Genomic DNA, 10,494 nt, shown 5'->3' on the forward strand with positions numbered 1-10,494 from the left:
GAATGCTTGAACTCCTCAAAACAAAACATGTGTTGGGCACGATGTTTATTTTAGAGTATAGCTTAGCAGATCATAACTTTGAGAGAAATCTTGAAGAGCAATTGAAGAATGAAAAGAATCCTTGATGAACCATCATGTAGATCTTCCATGAAGAACTCCAGTAATAAAAGGATGATAGAAAGAAAGAGAAGTTGAAAACACAAGGTGAAGCCTTGCAATGATTTAGATGGAGCTTTGCGACGATATAACCAAGAAAACTTGGAACTCCGGAAATAAAAGAATTGAATCACCTCGAGGAAATAAGAATAAGATTTATTGTATGCTTATCCTTCACCAAATTAAATTGATGACAAGCAATGGATTTGGCATACTACTTATTCTCGTAGAAAGGATTAAGAGAGATATAGAGCAAACTTGAGAAGGTCTTGAACGACCACCAGTAGGATTGAAACAACAAAAGAACGAGTGAATTGATACGATAACGAAGGAAGAGAAATCTTGAACGAACCACCGTAAAAATTGAAAATGAGATTAGCAAAGGCACAATTCACCGGGAAGAATTGGAAAACGAATGAAGATAGTTGAGGGGATTTAGATACAAGTGAACGCAGAGATCCCGAGCTGATTAGATAATACTTGAACGATGCACCGGTATGATTTGGAGAATGAGAGCTGAAAGCTTACATGAATAATTCTGAGATGATGGGCTACGGAGAATCAATCTGAAAAGACTCTTGAATTGCTCTGGATTGGTGAAAAAATTTCTCACAATTGAAAACAATTATGAGAGGATGGCATCAAGCTAGAACCATGAATCTTGAAGATAATGGACCAAGATTTAGAGGAAACACTTCTTTGGTCTTCAAATGTTGAGAAAGATGATGAGAACCACCATGAATTGTTGAGATACTCCGGAACAAAGAAGAATAGAAATGATGAACCAACGATGAAAAGAATTTGAAAGATCTTGGAGAAAGACATATGACTAATGATAACCCATTCTTACATCAAACTTTGAAAAGAATTTGGAATAGCTCCAGAATAATTAGAAGAGTCAGGTAAAATCCTGGGAAAAGACCTGTGGGTTAGGGCCCACTCAAAAGAAAACACCATTGGAAATGATTTTAAAGAGAGATTGCACCGGTTGAATTAAATAGCTTGAATGAGATAACAACCTCAAAATAACTTGAATAGATAGAGAATGGAAGCACGAATCTTCCAAGATATCTTCAGCACTCCGGATATGAACTTTGAGAGGTGAATAAATATTAGAGCCTTGGATAAGAAATTCACATGGGAAGATATGTGAAACAACAGGAAGAGATATGATCAACACCGAAACTTGAAATTGATCCACCAGAGAGAATACGAGAATGAAGAATGATGAGCTTGAAACTGTTGAGCATCTTCATGGGAAATCACCGGATAAGAACATCTAAAGAGAATAATGAAAAGACTTCTCTCAAATAAAAGGATACATGATTAAGAAATCTGAGTCCTTGAAGTAAAAGGGTGGGAGGGCGGGAAAAAACAAAGACAACTTGGGATGAATGAAACAAACACCGTTGAGAAAACTTAGAATTGATCTTACAAATGTTGAAATGATCGGATCCACTTGAAGAGAAACACACCAGTTGGAAAAGAGTTGACATGATAACCTCAGTGATCACGAAGGATTAGAATTCACATAGAAATAAGAGAACACCATTTAGGAAAGGTATGGATTCAACATTTGACTTCGAAGCAACTCGAATACCACAAATAAAACAAAACAAAGGATTTGGCTTGTAGAATAAGCCGGAAACAAACATATGATAGATCCCATATCGTATCATGTGTCTGTTGGAAAGATAAAACTAGAGCTACTTGAATTCCCACCTATAAAACTCCCGAAACTTTCTGGTTATGCAATCAGGTGTTGGGGATATAGGGGAAGCAATATATCTCACCCAAACTAACAATACCTACATCCAAGCCGTATCCATCCGTCAACACATAACCAAGAAACCTTCGGAAATCGTGTACCTCAACCTTCGAAAAGCATCCGTTATACGAGTTATGGCAATACTCCCGAACTCCCCAGTACTGGGTGGCGTCGAGATTATCTCACCAACAACTGCATAAAAGAGATTTTCGATGTCAGCAAAACTCAGGTATTCCAGAACTGCAACGATAAAATTATGACGACAACACCTCAGAGCTCAACTCCCCGGGACACTGCCACAACCCCTAAATGTCAGGAGGCACCAAGAACAATGTTCTCGTCATAAGAATATCGGAACAATCCCAAGATACCCGTGTGATCCTAAAAAAATTAGTGAAATTTGAGGAGAGGAAAGACAGAACATCTACGTCAGGAGTCCTCACCAGAGCGACGAAGAGGGCTGAGGAGTAAAAAGAATCCTACTCTCCGATATATATAATCCTAAGACTCAAAATAGTTTTCTTCTAGACTCAACAACGGCCAACAATCAAGGGGGATCCTATGGTCGGTCGAGGCTCTGATTACCAACTTGTCACGCCCAATATGCGACCCTATCCAAAAGGAACTCGAAGGTCCCACCAAGGATAGACCCGCATATTGAAACGCTTTTGCAAGGTGGATATCATTACATCAACATTACATAATAGATGGGGATACATACATAAGGCATACAATGCCACACGAATACAACATTACAATACATGAGAGCATCATCTGTCTACGGATGAATCACAAACAGAAACTCAAACGACATCCACCCTGCTAGCCCAGGCTGCCGGCCTGGAACCTATCCCCTGATCGAAGAAGCAGAAGAAGAACTCAACGCAAGCAAGCATCGCTCTCGCGTCATGATCACCGCATACCTTGTACCTGCAACTGTTGTTGTAGTAATCTGTGAGCCACGAGGACTCAGCAATCCCATTACCATGGGTATCAAGACTAGCAGAGCTTAAAGGGAAAGGAAGGGGTAAAGTGGTGAGGCTGCAGCAGCGACTAAGCATATATGGTGGCTAACATACGCAAATAAGAGCGAGAAGAGAGCAAGCAGCACGGTCGTCAACTAGTAATGATCAAGAAGTGATCCTGAACTCCTACTTACGTCAAACATAACCCAGAAACCGTGTTCACTTCCCGGACTCCACCGAGAAGAGACCATCACGGCTACACACGCGGTTGATGCGTTTTAAATCGGATCTGGTGTCAAGTTATCTACAACCGGACATTAACAAATTCCCATCTGCCTATAACCGCAGGCACGGCTTTCGAAAGATTATACCCTGCAGGGGTGTCCCAACTTAGCCCATGACAAGCTCTCGTGATCAACGAAGGAATAGACCTTCTCCCAGGAAGACCCGATCAGACTCGGAATCCCGGTTTACAAGACATTTCGACAATGGTAAAACAAGACCAGCAAAGCCGCCCGATGCACCGACAAATCCCGATAGGAGCTGCACATATCTCGTTCTCAGGGCACACCGGATAAGCGAAGCATACAGGAGCCGACGAGTCCAAGTTGCCAAGGAATGGTCCCGCACTGTGCTCTAGTTTGGACCAACACTCGGAGGAGCACTGGCCCGGGGGGTAAATAAAGATGACCCTCAGGCTCCGGAAACCCAAGGGAAAAAGGGCTAGGCGAGGCAAATGGTAAAACCAAGGTTGGGCCTTGCTGGAGGAGTTTTATTCAAAGCAAACTGTCAAGGGGGTCCCATAAATCACCCAACCGCGTAAGGAACGCAAAATCCGGGAACATAACACCTGTATGACGGAAACTAGGGCGGCAAGAGTGGAACAAAACACCAGGCATAAGGCCAAGTCTTCCACCCTTTACCAAGTATATAGATGCATTAATAATATAAGAGATATTCTGATATCCCAACATAATCCTGTCCACCATGGAGCAATCTTCAACTTCACCTGCAACTAGCAACGCTATAAGAGGGCTGAGCAAAGCGGTAACATAGCCAAGCAACGGTTTGCATAGGAAATGTGTCAAAGGTTAGAGGCTGACATGGCAATTTGGGATGGCTTGATAAACAGGTAATAGGTAGCGCAGCATAGCGATAGAACGAAGCAACTAGCATAGCAATGATAGTAGTGAGATCTAGGGTAGCGGTCATCTTGCCTGAAATCCCGCAAGGAAGAAGAACGAGTCCATGAAGACGACGAACGGGAGTAGTCGAACGAATCCTCACAATCGCAACATTACCGGAACTAAGAAGCAACACCGGAAAGAAACAAACAACATGGTAAACACACAAGCATAAACATGGCATGATGCACAAACAAATATGATGCATGACCGGTTTAAAGAGGCATGGCATGGCAAAATGCAACAAACAACACTACAAATTAAGTGGAGCTCACTATGCAACGAGTTGCATATTGACGAAACACCACAAGCAATTATTTAGTTCTCTCTCGCTTAGGTACACTACAATATTAAATGTTGTTAAACATGGCAAGAGGTGAGGCATAAGTAAACTAACTATTTAGGCAAGTTTAAATGAGGCCGGAAACAACAAACAATAATTCCAGAAAATCCCCATGTGCAAATTATGGATTTGGTACTGTTCTGCCCTAAACACAATTTTAATGTTGTTAAACAGCAACATAAAGTGGACCATGTTAAACTAGGCATTTTTTCACCCCATCTACATATAAAGTTTATTTAAAATGGAGCTACGGTTATTTACTTATGAATGAAAGCATTTTAACATGGCATTATGCAAAATAAATACAAACAACATGTTAAACATTTTTAACATAGATGAAAGTGGCATATTATTAATCGACACAATTTTCTGAGCATTTTACATATATAAATTATTTTAATCCGATGCACGGTTAATTAGTTATTACATCCATGAGGTTCAAGGGTTTTTCTACAAAACTGGTAAATCACAGGATAAAAGCTAAACTCGCAGGCAGGAAAAAAACACTATACGGGCCAAAACTGCAGGCTGGCCCAACAGGAGAGAAAAAAAAGGAGGGGCGATCTGGAGGGGCTGCTCACCCATGGGCTTAGCCCAGACGGTGAGAAGGAGGACGGGCAGGCTGGAAGGGGCGCTGGGCCTGGCTAGCTTCGTCTGGGCCTGGCGCACTGGGCGCTGCTGGGCCGGGCCCACGCGGGCGCGGCGAACGGAGGCGTCGTCCTCCAGGAATAGATCGGCCGTGAGTAGGACCAGGGGCGGCGGCGGCCGGCGGTCAACGGCGATGGGGAGGCGCGGGGAGGCCGGAATGGGGCCGCAGGTGGCCGGATCAGGTGGAGGTCGTGGCCGGGGACCCGTTCCCGGCGAAGGCGAGGCCAGCCGGCGACGGGCGGAGCATCCTCGGGCGGTGGCAGTCCCTGCGAGGAGAGAGAGAGAGAGGAGCCGGGTGAGGGAGAGAGGAGACGCAGGGAGGAAGATGGCGGGGGCGGCGACCTGGGATGGCGGAGAGGGCAGCTCCGGCGACGGCTGGAGTAGTCCGGCGAGGTGGCTTCGGCCAGAGGGCGGCGGCGAACACTCCCGACGAGGCCGGATCGAGCTAGCGGCTCGGGACAAAGGGTAGCGGCGGCAAGCGCGGAGTCGGGCCGACCCGGGCCTGATGGGCTTGGCGGGCCCTGCGCGGGTTTGGACGGGCCAGCGGCGGCAGGGAAGTGGGCAGGGGACGCGTGGAAGGCAGGGAGTGGGCGCGGGGGCGGCGCGGCTGACTTGGCGGCGGCGCTGGGTGGTGGCTGGCGGCGGGGGCAGCGCCAAGTGGCAGAGGAGGAGAGGGCCGGTGCGGAAATTGAGGAGGGGGGAGGCTAGAGATAGGTGGAGGGGGTTAGGCTGGCCAAAATGGACTAGGAGGTCCATATATAGCAGGGGGCTAGGGTTAGAGGGGGGTTAGGAGGGGTTTGGAGCCTCCGATCGTAATCCGATGGATCTGATCACGAGGGGGGGTTGGTAGGCCTAGGTGGGCTGTGAAGAGAGGTTGGGCTGAGTGGAGAGAAGAGAGAGAGAGGCCCGGCGGTAGTTTCGGAGACCGAAACGTCTAACGATTAAACCGGCAACGGTGCCTCTACGGATGACGGTTGGGCTATCAAACGGACTCCGAATGCGATGAAACTTGGTAGACGGCCTGTCAACACTATAATAAGACCGCACGACAAGTTGCAACCCATTCCGAGAGCATTTTTATGCCACTTATAAAATAATATTTCGGAGGTGCCGCGGGCGCGTGCAAGTGTGTCTGGCTCAGAACGGACAACGGAGAGAATCGGGGAAACCCGAACGGATGCAAGTTTTATGAAAACATATGGATGCGATGCACAATGATGCTATGAGATGAGATGCATAACAAGAACAAAATGCAAAACAAACGACAAAAACCCAACCACGAAGGAAATATCATATAGCATCTCCGGAAAAGGCAAGAGTCGGAGTTACGAATATGGAAAGTTGTATTCGGGGCGTTACACTATTACTAACTGTTTTGGGGTCCCGAGTGATTTCCATGATTAACGAACCCCGAGGTGCTTGACGTGTCTGTCATAAACACTCATAGTTTTGGCCGATTTTGACCCATTTCGTGGAATATTACTCACTGTTTTGTGGTCCTGGAGTGATTTCCACGATTAACGAACCCCGGTGTGCGTTTACGTATCGGTCATCAACACTCGCGGTTTTTGTCGATTCTGACCCGTTTTGTGTACTATTACTCACCGTTTTTTGGTGCCAAAGAGATTTCCATGGTTGTCGAACTCCAATGTCTGCTTACGTGTTGGTCGTCAAGACTCACAGTTTGGGCCGATTCTGGCCCGTATATGGACTATTACTCACTGTTTTGGGGTCCCGGAGTGATTTCCACGATTGACGAACCCCGATGTGCGTTTACGTGTCGGTCATCAAGACTCGTGTTTTTTGTCGATTCTGACCCGTTTCTTGGACTATTACTCACCATTTTGGGGTCCCAAAATGATTTCCTAGGTTGTTGAACCCCAAGATGCACTTACGTGTCGGTCATCAACAATCGCCGTTTTGGACGATTCTGGCCCGTTTCTTGGACTATTACTCAGTTTTTGGGTCCCGAAGCGATTTCAAAGTTGTTGAACCCCAAGGTGCGCTAATGTGTCGGTCATCAAAACTCGCAGTTTTTGTCGATTCTAACCCGTTTTGTGTAATATTACTCACTGTATTGTGGTCCCAAAGCAATTTCCATGGTTGTCGAGCCCCTATGTGTGCTTATGTGTTGGTCGTCAAGACTCGCAGTTTGGGCCGATTCGGGCCCATATAAGGACTATTACTCACTGTATTGGGGTCTCGGAGTTAATTCCATGATCGACGAACCCTAATATGCGTTTACTTGTCGGTCATCAAGACTCGTGTTTGTGTCGATTCTGACCCATTTCATGGACTATTACTCAATGTTTTTGGGTCCCAAAGGGATTTCCAAGGTTGTTGAACCCCAAGGTGTGCTTACGTGTCGGTCATCAACAATCGCAGTTTTGGCCGATTCTGGTCCGTTTCTTGGACTATTGCTCATTTTTGGGGTCCCAAAGCGATTTTCAAACTTGTTGAACCCCAAGCTGCGCTAACGTGTCGGTCATCAACAATCGTAGTTTTGGACGATTCTGGCCTGTTACTTGGACTATTACTCACTGTTTTGGGGTCCTGGAGTGATTTTCACGGTTGACGACCCCTGGTATGCATTTATGTGTCAGTCATCAACACTCATGGTTTTGTCGATTCTGACCCCTTTCTTGGATTATTACTCATAGTTTGGGGTCCCAAAGCGATTTCCATGGTTGTCAAACCCCAAGGTGCTTACATATCAGTCAGCAAAGATCATAGTTTGGGCCGATTCTGGCCCGTTTCTTGGACTTTTACTCAGGTTTGGGGTCTCGGAGTGATTTCCACGATTGACGAACTCCAAGGTGCGTTTACATGTCGGTCATCAACACTCACAATTTTGGCCGATTATGGTCCATTACATGCACTATTACTCACGGTTTTGGGGTCAAGGAGCAATTTCCAGGATTGACGATCCCTGGGGTGCGTTTACATGTCCGTCGTTCACACTCACAGTTTTGGCCAATTATGACCTGTTTCATGGACTATTACTCACCGTTTTGGGGTCCCGAAGCAATTTCCATATTTGTTGAATCCCAAGGTGCGCTTACATGTCGGTCATCAACACTCACAGTTTTGGCCGATTCTGGCCCGTTTCATGGACTATTACTCACTATTTTGGGGTCCAGAGTGATTTCAATGATTAACGAACCCCAAGGTGCTTGACGTGTCGGTCATAAACACTCATAGTTTTGGCCGATTCTGGCCCATTTCGTGGAATATTACTCACTGTTTTGTGGTCCCGGAGTGATTTCCACGATTAACGAACCCCATGGTGCGCTAACATGTCGGTCATCAACACTCGCGGTTTTTGTCGATTCTGACCCGTTTCGTGTACTATTACTCACTGTTTTGTGGTCCCAAAGCGATTTTGATGGTTGTCCAACCCCAAGGTGTGCTTACGTGTTGGTCGTCAACACTCGCAGTTTGGGCCGATTCTTGCTCGTATATGGACTATTACTCACTGTATTGGGGACCCGGAGTAATTTCGACGACTGAAGAACCCCGATGTGCGTTTGCGGGTCGGTCATCAAGACTCATGGTTTTGTCGATTCTGACCCGTTTCATGGAGTATTACTCACTGTTTTGGGGTCCCAAAGCGATTTCCATGGTTGTTGAACCCCAAGGTGTGCTTACGTGTTGGTCGTCAAGACTCGCAGTTTGGGCCGATTCAGGCCCGTATATGGACTATTACTCATTGTATTGGGGTCCCGGAGTGATTTCCACGATTGATGAATCCCGATGTGCGTTTACGTGTCGGTCATCAAGACTCGCGGTTTTTGTCGATTCTAACCCGTTTCATGCACTATTAATCACCATTTTGGGGTCCCAAAGCGATTTCCAGGGTTGTTGAACCCCAAGGTGCGCTTACGTGTCGGTCATCGACAACCGCAATTTTGGCCGATTCTAGCCTGTTTCTTGGACTATTACTCAGTTTTATGGCCCCTAAGCGATTTCCAAAGTAGTTGAACCACAAGGTGCGCTAACGTGTCGGTCATCAACGATCGCAGTTTTGGCCGATGCTGGCCCGTTTCTTGGACTATTAATAATAGTTTTGGGGTCCTGGACTGATTTCCACGATTGACGAACCCCAGTGTGCATATACGTGTCAGTCATCAACACTCGTGGTTTTTGTCGATTCTGACCCATTTCATGGACTATTACGCACAGTTTGGGGTCCCAAATCGATTTACATGGGTGTCAAACTCCAAGGTGCTTACATGTTAGTCATCAACAATCGTAGTTTGGTCCGATTCTGGCCTGTTTCTTGGACTATTACTCAGTTTTGGAGGCCCGAAATGATTTCCACGATTGATGAACCCCGAGGTGCGTTTCCATGTCGGTCATCAACAATCACAATTTTGGTCAATTCTAGTCCGTTTTGTGCACTATTACTCATCGTTTTGGGGTCCCGGAGCGATTTCCACGATTGACAATCCTCGGGATGTGCTTACGTGTCTATCATCAACACTCATAGTTTTGGCCAATTCTGACCTGTTTCATGGACTATTACTAACCGTTTTTGGGTCCCTAAGTGATTTCCATAGTTGTTGAACCCCAAGGTGCGCTTACGTGTCGGTCATAAACACTAACAGTTTTGGCCGATTCTGGCCTGTTTCATGGACTATTACTCACTGTTTTGGGGTCCCGAGTGATTCCCACGATTAATGAACCCCGTGGTGCTTGACGTGTCGGCCATCAACACTCATAGTTTTGGCCGATTCTGGTACATTTCATGTAATATTACTCACGATTTTCTGGTCCCGGAGTGATTTCCATGATTAACAAACCCCGGGGTGTGTTTACGTGTCGGTCATCAACACTCGCGGGTTTTGTCGATTCTGACCCGTTTCGTGTACTATTACCACTGTTTTCTAGTCCCAAAGCGATTTCCATGGTTGTCGAACCCCAAGGTGTGCTTATGTGTTGGTCGTCAAGACTCGAAGTTTGGGCCGATTCTGGACCGTATATGGACTATTATTCACTGTTTTGGGGTCCCGGAGTGATTTCCACGATTGACGAACCCCGATGTGCGTTTACATGTCGGTCATCAAGACTCGCGTTTGTTGTCGATTCTGACCCATTTTATGGACTATTACACACCGTTTTCGGGTCCCAAAGCAATTTCCTAGGTTGTCGAACCCCAAGATGCGCTTATGTGTCGGTCATCAACAATCGCAGTTTTGGCCGATTCTGGCCCGTTTCTTGGACTATTAGTCAGTTTTGGGTACCGAAGTGATTTCCAAAGTTATTGAACCCTAAGTTGCGTTTACGTGTCCGTCGTCAACACTCAAAGTTTTGGCCAATTCTAACCTGTTTCATGGACTATTGCTCACCGTTTTGGGGTCCCGAAGCGATTTCCATAGTTGTTGAACACCAAGGTGCGCTTACGTGTCGGTCATCAACACTCACGGTTTT

The sequence above is a fragment of the Triticum aestivum genome, chromosome 4B (assembly GCF_018294505.1).
Source record: "Triticum aestivum cultivar Chinese Spring chromosome 4B, IWGSC CS RefSeq v2.1, whole genome shotgun sequence".
NCBI classification, from domain to species: domain Eukaryota; kingdom Viridiplantae; phylum Streptophyta; class Magnoliopsida; order Poales; family Poaceae; genus Triticum; species Triticum aestivum.